At 36.4% G+C, this 10,245-nt stretch overlaps 1 pseudogene; it reads left to right on the top strand.

Annotated features, from left to right (window-relative positions):
• Positions 1–6,432: 6,432 nt before the first annotated feature.
• LOC106734803 (histone-lysine N-methyltransferase SETMAR-like) lies at positions 6,433–7,697 on the top strand (annotated as a pseudogene).
• Positions 7,698–10,245: the final 2,548 nt, after the last annotated feature.

Below are 10,245 nucleotides of genomic sequence, written 5' to 3'. Positions count from 1 at the left end.
GCTAACCACTGGTCCTAGGAAAAAGACAGTTCATCATCCACAGACATCACAATGTAACTTGTGGAAATGTGACATAAACATTTCAGAAAATTCATAGTTGCAAAACTTAACAAGCTGCAAGAGAAAAGAGACAATGAACTCCAGAAGATGTAAGAGAAAAGAGACAATGAGCTACAGGAAGTGAGGAAGTTCTTCCACAATTTGAAAGAAAGAATAGACACCATAAAAAAAGAATCAAGCATAGCTTTTAGAAATGAAGGCTGAAATAAAAACCTCCCTTGAAAGTATTAAAAGCAGATTAGGTCATGCAGAAGATTGAATCTTGGATGTAGAACACAAAACCTCTGACCTAGAAACAGCCAACAAAACAATAGAGAAAATAACCAAGAAAAATATGAGGACAATGTATATAAGAAATACTAGATTCTATTAAATGTCCAAACATCTGAATAACTGGTATGTCAGAAGATGAAAAAACTAATAAGAACATTGAAAAATCTATTCTATGAAATCCTAGAAGAAAACTTTCCAAGCCTAGAGAAGTATTCAAACAAATAGACCCAAGAAAAGAAGCATTCAAACAGACCCAAGAAAAACAAAGGATCACAAATAGAATCGGCCCAAGAAGATACTCTCCATGGCACATCATAGCCAGACTGACCAAAACCAGAAAGACAAGATACTAAAATTGACAGGAGAGAAACATCAAGTTACTTCAAAGGTTATCCCATCAGGTTAACACTGGACCTCTTGTCAGAAACAATACAAGCAAGAAAAGAATGGGGAAATATATTCAAACTGCTAAAGGAAAACAATTTCAGCCAAGATTACTGATCCTGGCAAAATTATTCTTTATATGGGAAGAAAAGATAAATCATTCTTGTATAAAAAAATCCTGAAAGAATTTATCAACTCCAGACCAACTGTTCAAGAGATTCTAAAGGGAGTACTATACCAGGAAAACTAAAGACAGACAGACAGAAATAAGAGAGCAAAAAACAACCAAGAGAATGGTCAAATTAATGGTAGAGACAAGTCTGGAAATATCAATAATAACATTGATTGGAATAAATTCTCCAATCAAGAGACACAGACTGGCTGAACGGATTAAAAAAAAAGAAAAACACCTTCTCACTTTCCTCTCTCTCTCTCTCTCTCTCTTTCTCTTTGTGTGTATGTGTCTCTCTCTGGTCAAATTAAAATAGATGAATAAATAAGTAAAAATAAATGAATAATTATTTAAAAAAAATAAAACAGGAACTCTCCACCTGTTGCCTACCAGAACCTCATGGATAAAGACATACATAGACTAAAAGTGAAAGGCTGGAAAAAGATAATCCATGCAGAGAGAATCCAAAAACGAGAAGGAATCATGATACTGGTCCCAGACAAATTAGACTTCAAGGCCAAAACTGTAAGAATAGACAAAGGCATTATATAATACTAAAAGGGCTAATTCATCAAGAACATATAACACTTATTAATATTTGTGCCCCTGATTCAGGAGTGCTCAGATACATGAAGGAAAGACTGCTAGATCTAAAAAAGAGAGACAGATGGCAACACACGAATTGTTGGGGACCTCAACACCCCATTATCTCCTTAGACAGATCAACGAAACAAAAAATAAGCATAGAAATTCAGGACCTAAATGATACTATAGATCAGATGGACTTCACAGACATCTATAGAACTTTCTGCCCAAAACTCAAAAATTACTCATTTCTCACCCCTGAGTAGTACCTTCTTGAAGACTGACTATATTATAGGGCACAAAACAAGCCTTTACAGATTCAAGGGCATAGAAATTGTACCCAGCATCTTCTCTGACAATGGTGGGATTAAACTTGTTATCAATTTCAGAAAAAAAAAAAACTAAAAAATGCACAAATACATCAAAACTACATAACCTACCCTTGAATGACTCACAGTTACCAAAGACATTAAGATTTATATCGAAAGACTCATGGAAATAAATGCTAATGAGTGCACAAGTTTCCATAATCTATGGGATACTGCAAAAAGCGGTCATAAGAGGGAAGTTCATAGCAATTAGTGCTCATAAGAAAAAGATGGAAAGGTGGCAAATGGACAACCTAGCATCATGCCTGAGGGAATTGGAGAAATAACAACAACAAAATAAAAAAAAACTGCCAGGAGAAAAAAAATTAATATTCCAGCAGAAATAAATGAAATAGAAAATAAATGAACTATACAGAAAATAAATGAAAGCAAATGCTGGTTCTTTGGAAAGATAAAAAAAGAGCCACAAACCATGAGCTAGACTTCTTAAGAAGAGAGAAAGGAAGCAGATAAATTCACAATGAAATAGGCAATATTACAATGGATATAATTGAAATACAAAACAATTATTAGAGGGTACTAGAAGTGTCTATACACCAACAAAAAAGAAAACCTAGATGAGATAGACCAATTCCAGGGCACATATAAGCTAGCAAGATTGACTTAGGAGGTCATCGGAAGCCTGGATAGACCCATAACAAGCAATCAGATTAAATCAGTACTAAATAAACTCTCAACAAAGAAAAGCGCAGGTCCACATGGCTTCACTTCTGAATTCTACAAAAACTTTAAAGAAGTTCTGTTGAGTTCTACTCAAAATATTTCTAAAGATCCAGAAGGATGGAACCCTCCCAAATTTATTTTATGAAGCCTCCATCACTTTTATTCCCAAAACAGGTAAGGACACGACAAAAAAGGGAAACTACAGACCAATATCTCTGATGACTATAGATGCAAAAATTCTCAACAAGATACTAGCAAATCACATCCAACAACATATAAAAAAGATTATTCATCATGACCAGGTAGGCTTTATTCCAGGGATGCAAGTGTGATTCAATATACCCCAAATCATAAACATAAAATACACAATATTAACAGAACAAAAGGTAAAATCCATTTGATTATTTCAATAGATGCAGAAAAAGCATTTGACAAAATACAACAGCCTTTCATGATTAAGACTCTCAGTAAAATTGGCATAGAAGGATCATTTATTGTCATAATAAAAGCCATCTATAAAAATCCTACAACTAACATTATACTGAATTGGGAAAAGCTGAAACCTTTTTCACTAAAAACTGATACAACATAAGACTTCCCACTTTCTCCACTCCTTTTTAATATAGCGCTGGAAGTCTTAGCCAATGCTATCAGACAAGAATATGAAATAAAAGACATTCGAATAGGGAAATAAGAGGTGAAATTCTCTCTATTTGCAGATGACATGATTGTATACATAGGAGACCCAAAGGTATCCATGAAAAACTTCTCAAAGTAATAAATGAATACAGTATAGTGGCAGGATACAAAATCAACATATAAAAAGCTATATGATTTCTATATATAAACAACAAGCAGACAGAAGCAGAACTCAAAATAGTAATCCCATTTATCCTAACCACAAAAAATATAAGATACCTAGGATTAAATCTAATCAAAGAAGTCAAAGACCTCTACATGGAAAACTATGAAAATCTTTTAAAAGATATTGAAAAAGATACACAAAAAAAGTGGAAAGACATCTCTTGTTCCTGGATTGAGAGAATTAATATAACAAAATGGCAATTCTACCCAAATTAATGTACATGTTTTATGCACTCCATATATAGTTACAATAGATATTCTTCATAGATCTAGAAAAGACAATCAGAAATTGTCTGAAATCATGAAAGACCCCTTATTGCCAAAACAATCCTGCACAAGAAGAGTAGAGTGAGCAGCATCTCACTCCCTTACCTCAAAATGTATTACAAAACGGTGATAATCAAAACAGCATAATATTGGCACACACAAAAAATGTGGACCAACAGAACAGAATAGAGAACCCAGAAATAAACATACAGCCAACTGATCTTTGACAAAGTGTACCAGTCAATCCAGTGGGAAAAGGAAACCCTCCTTAGCAAATGGTGCTGGAAAAACTGTTTATCCACCTGCAGAAAGATAAATCTGAACCTCTATCTTTTACCATAAACAAAAATCAACTCAAAGTGGATCAAAGATCTGAACCTAAGATCTCAAACTATAAAACCACTGGTGGAAAAAAATGGGGAAACTTTGGGAGACATCGGAGTAGGCAAAGATTTCTAAAATAAGACCACCAAAGCACAGTCAATTAAGAAGTTACTCAATTAAGATTAAGAAGTTTCTGCATGGAGAAAATATAGAAATTAGAGTGAATAGGCAATCCTTGGAATGGGAGAATATCTTTGTTAACTATGCCTCAGATAAAGTACTGATAACCAGAATACATAAGGAACTCAAATGGCTTATCGGTGGGGAAAAAAACAGCTTAACCCAATTCAAAGTAGGGAAAAGGAACTGAACAAAAAACTCTCTAAGGAATACATACAAACAGTCTAAAGCATTTGAAGAAATGATCGGCATCCCTAATCATAAGGGAGATGCAGACAAAACCACTATGAGATAGCACCTAACCTCAGTCAGAATAATAAAGACTAAATAAATAAATAAATAAATAATAAATGCTGGAGGGGATTTGGTGAAAGAGGAACCCTCCTACAGTGCTGGTGGGAATGTAAATTGATCTAGCCACTCTGGAGAACAATATGGAGGTTCCTCAAAGATCTACAAAAAGAACTAACATATTCACTCCTGGGTATCTACACAAAAGATAGGAGAACACTCAGTCAGAAGAGTGCTTGCACATCTATGTTTGTTGCAGCATTATTCACAATTGCTAAGACATGGGCGCAACCCAAATGTCCATGAATAGATGAATCGATTTAAAAAGTGTGCCAGATCTGCTCTATGGAATACCACTCAGCCATAACATAAGACCCTGACATTTGCTCGAAAATGGACAAATATGGAAAATTTACTGCTGAGTGAAGCAAACAGAATTTCTATGAAAGAGAGACATTGTATATCTCCACTTAACATAAACTGACTGTCCACACTTTGTGGTGGAAACTGAGAGATTAGGGGACATAGAAACATTAAAAATGGCTATAGGTTCTGGAGGCAATGTAGGAAGAGGGTGGGAGAAGGGGGAGAGTGTAAGGAAAGACATCAAGGAGGAAAATAGAGAGGCGAGACATTTATGGAACACAGAAATGGATTATTATCTGATGATGATAATGTGCTCTGCATCCTCAACTAGAGTGGTGTGAAGTGTATTCATGTTGGATAGGTTCAACTCACAAGCAAAGTGATGTATAGTGATTAAATGTATATTAAAATTAAAGAAATAAATTAAAAAGTTTCTCTTGGCCCCCTAGTGGTTTGAACACATCTTTCTCCTCTTTTCAGTTTTAATAAAGAAACATCTTATGCACATGAAACTAGAATTTAGTGATAATTTGGAACTTTAAGTGGAAATATTGGGCCAGAATTCAGTGGGGTTCAGGGAAGCCAAAGGAAAGTACTTAGGGCTGCCTTTGTCTTGGGATGGTTACAAATCTGGCCATGGCTATAGAGGATGAAGGGTTGCACTGTAATTTCAACAGGCCTCCTGGGTTTAGCAAGATAAAAACCAGTTTTAGGAACTGAAGTGTGGTACCCAGGAAGGTTTCCCTTCACATTAGTCTTTGACACCAAAATTCCACTCTCTCAGAGCATCACAAACAAGAAGATAACAGTCCTGGTTTTCAATCTTTCAGATTGGCCAGAAGGAAATCTCAATCCTGGGTCTGACTGCTTGTACCACTAATAAAAAAGGAATTTCATGCAGCCAATAAAATTCTCTTTGAAGAACGATAGCATTATTCTAGGCCTCCAATTATATTATGGGACTTTGAAAGGCTTGTGGGAGAAAATGCAATTAAAGTACAAGTTTATTTTGGTGCAAAACATTTTAAAATCCATGCCTAGTTTTCTTCATATTATTTTCCATATACTTTTTGAAGACTTCTGATATTAGTAATTATTTGTTAAATTCAAGGCATAATATATGATGTAATGTTCAGCACAGTTATGAGGAATACTAAGAGGGGAGAAGAAAAATTAAAAGCAATATGAATGAGAATAAGCAAAAGGAATGAATAAGGAATTTCAAGTTTGAAAGTGATTAGGCCTAGAGCTGAAAACAAATAACTACTGACTAACATTGTATGATTAAGAACTATCTTTTACAATCAGGTAAACGTGGACCAGCAGGTGGTGGGGAGGTTAAGGTGGCAGGATCGTACATGGCCGGCTCTCTGTTTAAATTCCTGGTTCTGCTGGCTTGAAAATCATGCCAGTGCATGTGCGTATGTGCCTAAAATTTTGAGAGAATAGAGAAGAAAGAATTGCTGCATTTCTCACTTTTTCCCTGTCTCTGCCTGTCACTCTTGGATAAGTGCAATAGCCTTACAGCAAAAACAAAAAAACAAAGATAAAAGGAAGCCATTTAGACATTTAAAATCTTTTATTTTTCTTTAAATGATTATGTTGTATCGCTACATGATATACTATTTCAGTAAAACAACAACAAAAAACTTTCATACAGTACCTTTGCCTAGCATTGTCATTGACATTTAAGGCTTTTTAAAAAGTTAGTTTGGTACAAAATTAATTGTAAATTCACATTGTTGAAATTTGCCATTTGATATTGGATACATTGTTGAATAAATGCGGTTATGTTACACGTCATTTTAATGTGCATTTCTCACTTGATGTGCTTTTGATAATGACTTATTACTTGCTATCTATTTCATATGTATTTTAGACTGTGGAAATGATGTTGACGAAAGGCAAACTTGAGTGACTTTCTTATTCGAGTTCAAAATGGACCGTAAAGCCAAGGAGACCACTTGCAACACCAACACGTTGGCCCAGGAACTGCTAACCAATGTCTAGTGCAGTGGGGATTCAAGAAGTTTTGCAAAGGAGACAAGAACCTTGAAGATCAGGAGCGTAGTGACTGGCCATTGGAAACTGACCATGTTCAACGAAGAGCAATCATCAAAGCTCACCCTCTTCCAACACCACGAGAAGTTGATGAAAAACTCAGTGTCGACCACCCCATGGTCATTTGGCACAAGAAGAAAATTGGAAAGGTGAAGAAGCTGGATAAGTGGGTACCACACGAGTTGACTAAAAATCAAAAAGTCATCTTCAAGTGTTGTCTTCTTTTATTCTACACAACAATGAAGCATTTTGCAGATTGTGATGTCTGATGAAAAGTGGACTTTATAAACCAATTGGTAATAACCAGCTTAGTGATTGAGCCAAGAAGCTCCAAAGCACTTTCCAAAGCCAAACTTACACCAAAGAAAAGCCATGGTTCCTATTTGGTGGGATATGATCCACTACGGCTTTCTGAATCCTGGAAAAACAATTACATCTGAGGAATACGATCAGCAAATCGATGAGATGCATCAAAAACTTCAACACCTGTGACTGCCATTGGTCAGCAGAAAAGGCCCAATTCTTCTGGACAATGCCCAACAGCATGAACCAATGTCTCAAAAGTTGAATGAACCGGACTACAAAGTGTTATCTCATTGATCATATTCACTTGACCTCTCACCAACAACTACTTCTTCAAGCATCTCAACAACTTTTGCAGGGAAAACATTTCTATATACTACCAGCAGTTTGCAGATTATTCTTTCCAAGGGTTTGTGCAATGCTGAGGCACAAATTTTTATAGCACAGGAAATTAAAAAAAACTTATTTCTCATTGGCAAAAATATGTTGATTATAATGGTTCCCATTTTGATTAATAAAGATATGTTTGAGTCTAGTTAAATCACCCTCTGGGGGAATGGCCATGCTGCAGTCCCAAGGGCATGCTTGCACACATGCGATTTTCAAGCTGCCAGGTCTGGGTTCGAACCACAGTTGGCCATGTGGGACTCTAACATCTTAATCACCATACCACCTGCTGGCCTCAAATGATTTAATTACACAACACACACACACACACACATTTTTTTTTTATTTTTATTTTTTTTTTACTTAGAATAAATCTTGAGCTATAGAAAAGGTCCAAAGACTATAATACAGGTAGTTTTCATACATTCCTCGTCCCACAAGGTTACTATCTTACGCTGCCACGGTCAAACTAAGAAACATGTTCACACATTACTATCAAGTACATTCCAGTTTATATTTTGATCTTGCCCAGTTTTTCCGCTCAAGTCTTACTAATGCTCTAGGAACCAATCCAGGTCGCCACATTGCACCCAGCTGTCACGGCCCCTCCGCTTCCCCGTCTGTGACAGTTTCCAAGTGTTTCCTCATCTGTCAAGTTCTTAAGTCTGAAGGAGCTCAGGCCAAGTATGCTGCAGAGTTTCTGATCCAGGTTTTTATCGTTTTCATAGGGATTTTTGAAAAGATGCAATGAAGATGATATCCTATCTTACCTGGGCACACAATAGCCATGTAACCCTGGTATATTAACTTTCATCCCATGGATAAGATAGTGCTTAACAGGTGTTTCCAGTGTAAAGTTAATATTTCTCACTTTTCCTAATCTATTCTTTCTTATATTCTTTTAATGGTTCTTTACTGAAAAGTGAGGAATTAATTCCCATTTGAGAGAGGAACAAATAGGCAAGGAAATGTTAAATATCATGATCAAGGACATTTCGCATCAAGCAAAGGAGATTGTCTTAGTCTAAGCTGCTGCAACAGAATACCTGAGTGGTTGACTCAAAAACCAGTATTTAATTCTCACAGTTCCAGAGGCTGCAAAATTGAAGGTTAAGGGGTTTGCATATCCTGTGTCTGTGTGGACTCTCTTCCTGGTTTATATCCTCAAATAACTTAAAAAGAAGTCTCTGGTTTTCTTATCTCCATATAAGGGCACTAATCCCATCCATGAGGTCTCCATTCCCGTGAACTAATTGCCTTCCCAAAGGCCAGACCTCTTAATACATCACATAGAGGGTAGGAATTCAACACAGAAGTTTGAGAGGACACAAACTTTTATTCCATTACAGAGATAGACATAAACTAGTATTTCCATTCCTTTACCAGTTCTATATCATAAAACCCATTGAGACCAGCAGAGCTATGTGATTGGACTCCCACTTAGTTCACTATGGTTTGAGTCCCAGGTCCAGTGGCTTAAAACTCATGATGGACATACATGCATGCATGCCCAAAATCCTGAGAAGAGAATGGAGGAGAAGGGATGGAGGCATGACCATTCCTCCTGGGGCTAATCTCTCGCTTTCTATCTCTGTTTCTCCAGTGAGCATATGTGCCCTATCGGAAAAAAAATCTATTAAAAAAAAAAAAACCTCACTTCAGTATTGAAGACATAACAATTATCCTTGTGTAAGGAATTTAGTTCCTGCACAATCACCATAATTTAATAGTCTTCTGTATTATTAAGTACATTAAATGTGGATTCTTCATGGAGAATTCCTTAGGTAATGGAAAATTCAATTAGAAATTTATAGACACACTTGAAATATACCTTTACAATATAAGAGGGCAGGACTAGCAGATGGCATAACAGTTAGGTAACTGGAGTCTCACAAAGTCAACTGCAGATCCAGTCCTAGACCCAGTGGCTTAAAATTCGCCGCAGGTGCATTTGTGTGCCTGGCAAAATCCCTAAAGGAGAATGGAGGAGAAGGGATTACCTTGGTGGGGATTTCTCACTTTCTCTTTGTCTCTCTGGTAATCACACATGCCCTATACAAAAAAATCTCTCAAAAATAAAAATAAGCTTAAAAAAAGAGAGAGAGAGAGAGAGCAAAGTTGAACATGCAATGAAGATAAAATAAAAATTATGCCATGGTCAAAATCTTGGAGACTCTATTTGAATGTAGTAGGTGTTTGCACAGCAGATAAATGAAGCAATAATCAAAGGTACTAATCTGGAGAAAAGTGTTTTAAATTCAAAAGAATGACTCCCATTTTGGGTGAATTTCATGGAAAGGTGTAATTATATAACTATTTACCAATCTATTACTACCTATTTATGTAAATAGTTTTTGTTTTAAGATTTCTGTCATAGAGGCTGTGTGCTTGCCAGAGAGAGATGGTGAGAGGGAAAGTGAGAAATCAGCTCCCACGGGGGATGGCCATGCAGCAATATCTTCTCCTCCATTCTCCTCTTGGGATTCTGAGCACACACATAGTTATTTTAATTAAAAAAAAAAAAATTCTGGGACTAGACAGCGGCACAGAGGTGGCAACTAGACCCATATGGGAAGGTCACTGGTTTGCAGCCCAGAGCTTCCGTATACCCGAAAGGAGCACACGTGATCCGAGCTGCCCACGGCTGGGGGTGGCTTCTCATGCAAAGACCTTATC

This window comes from Tupaia chinensis, unplaced genomic scaffold (assembly GCF_000334495.1).
Source record: "Tupaia chinensis unplaced genomic scaffold, TupChi_1.0 Scaffold000223_1, whole genome shotgun sequence".
Lineage (NCBI taxonomy): Eukaryota > Metazoa > Chordata > Mammalia > Scandentia > Tupaiidae > Tupaia > Tupaia belangeri.
This window is presented reverse-complemented; position numbering and strand designations above follow the sequence as displayed.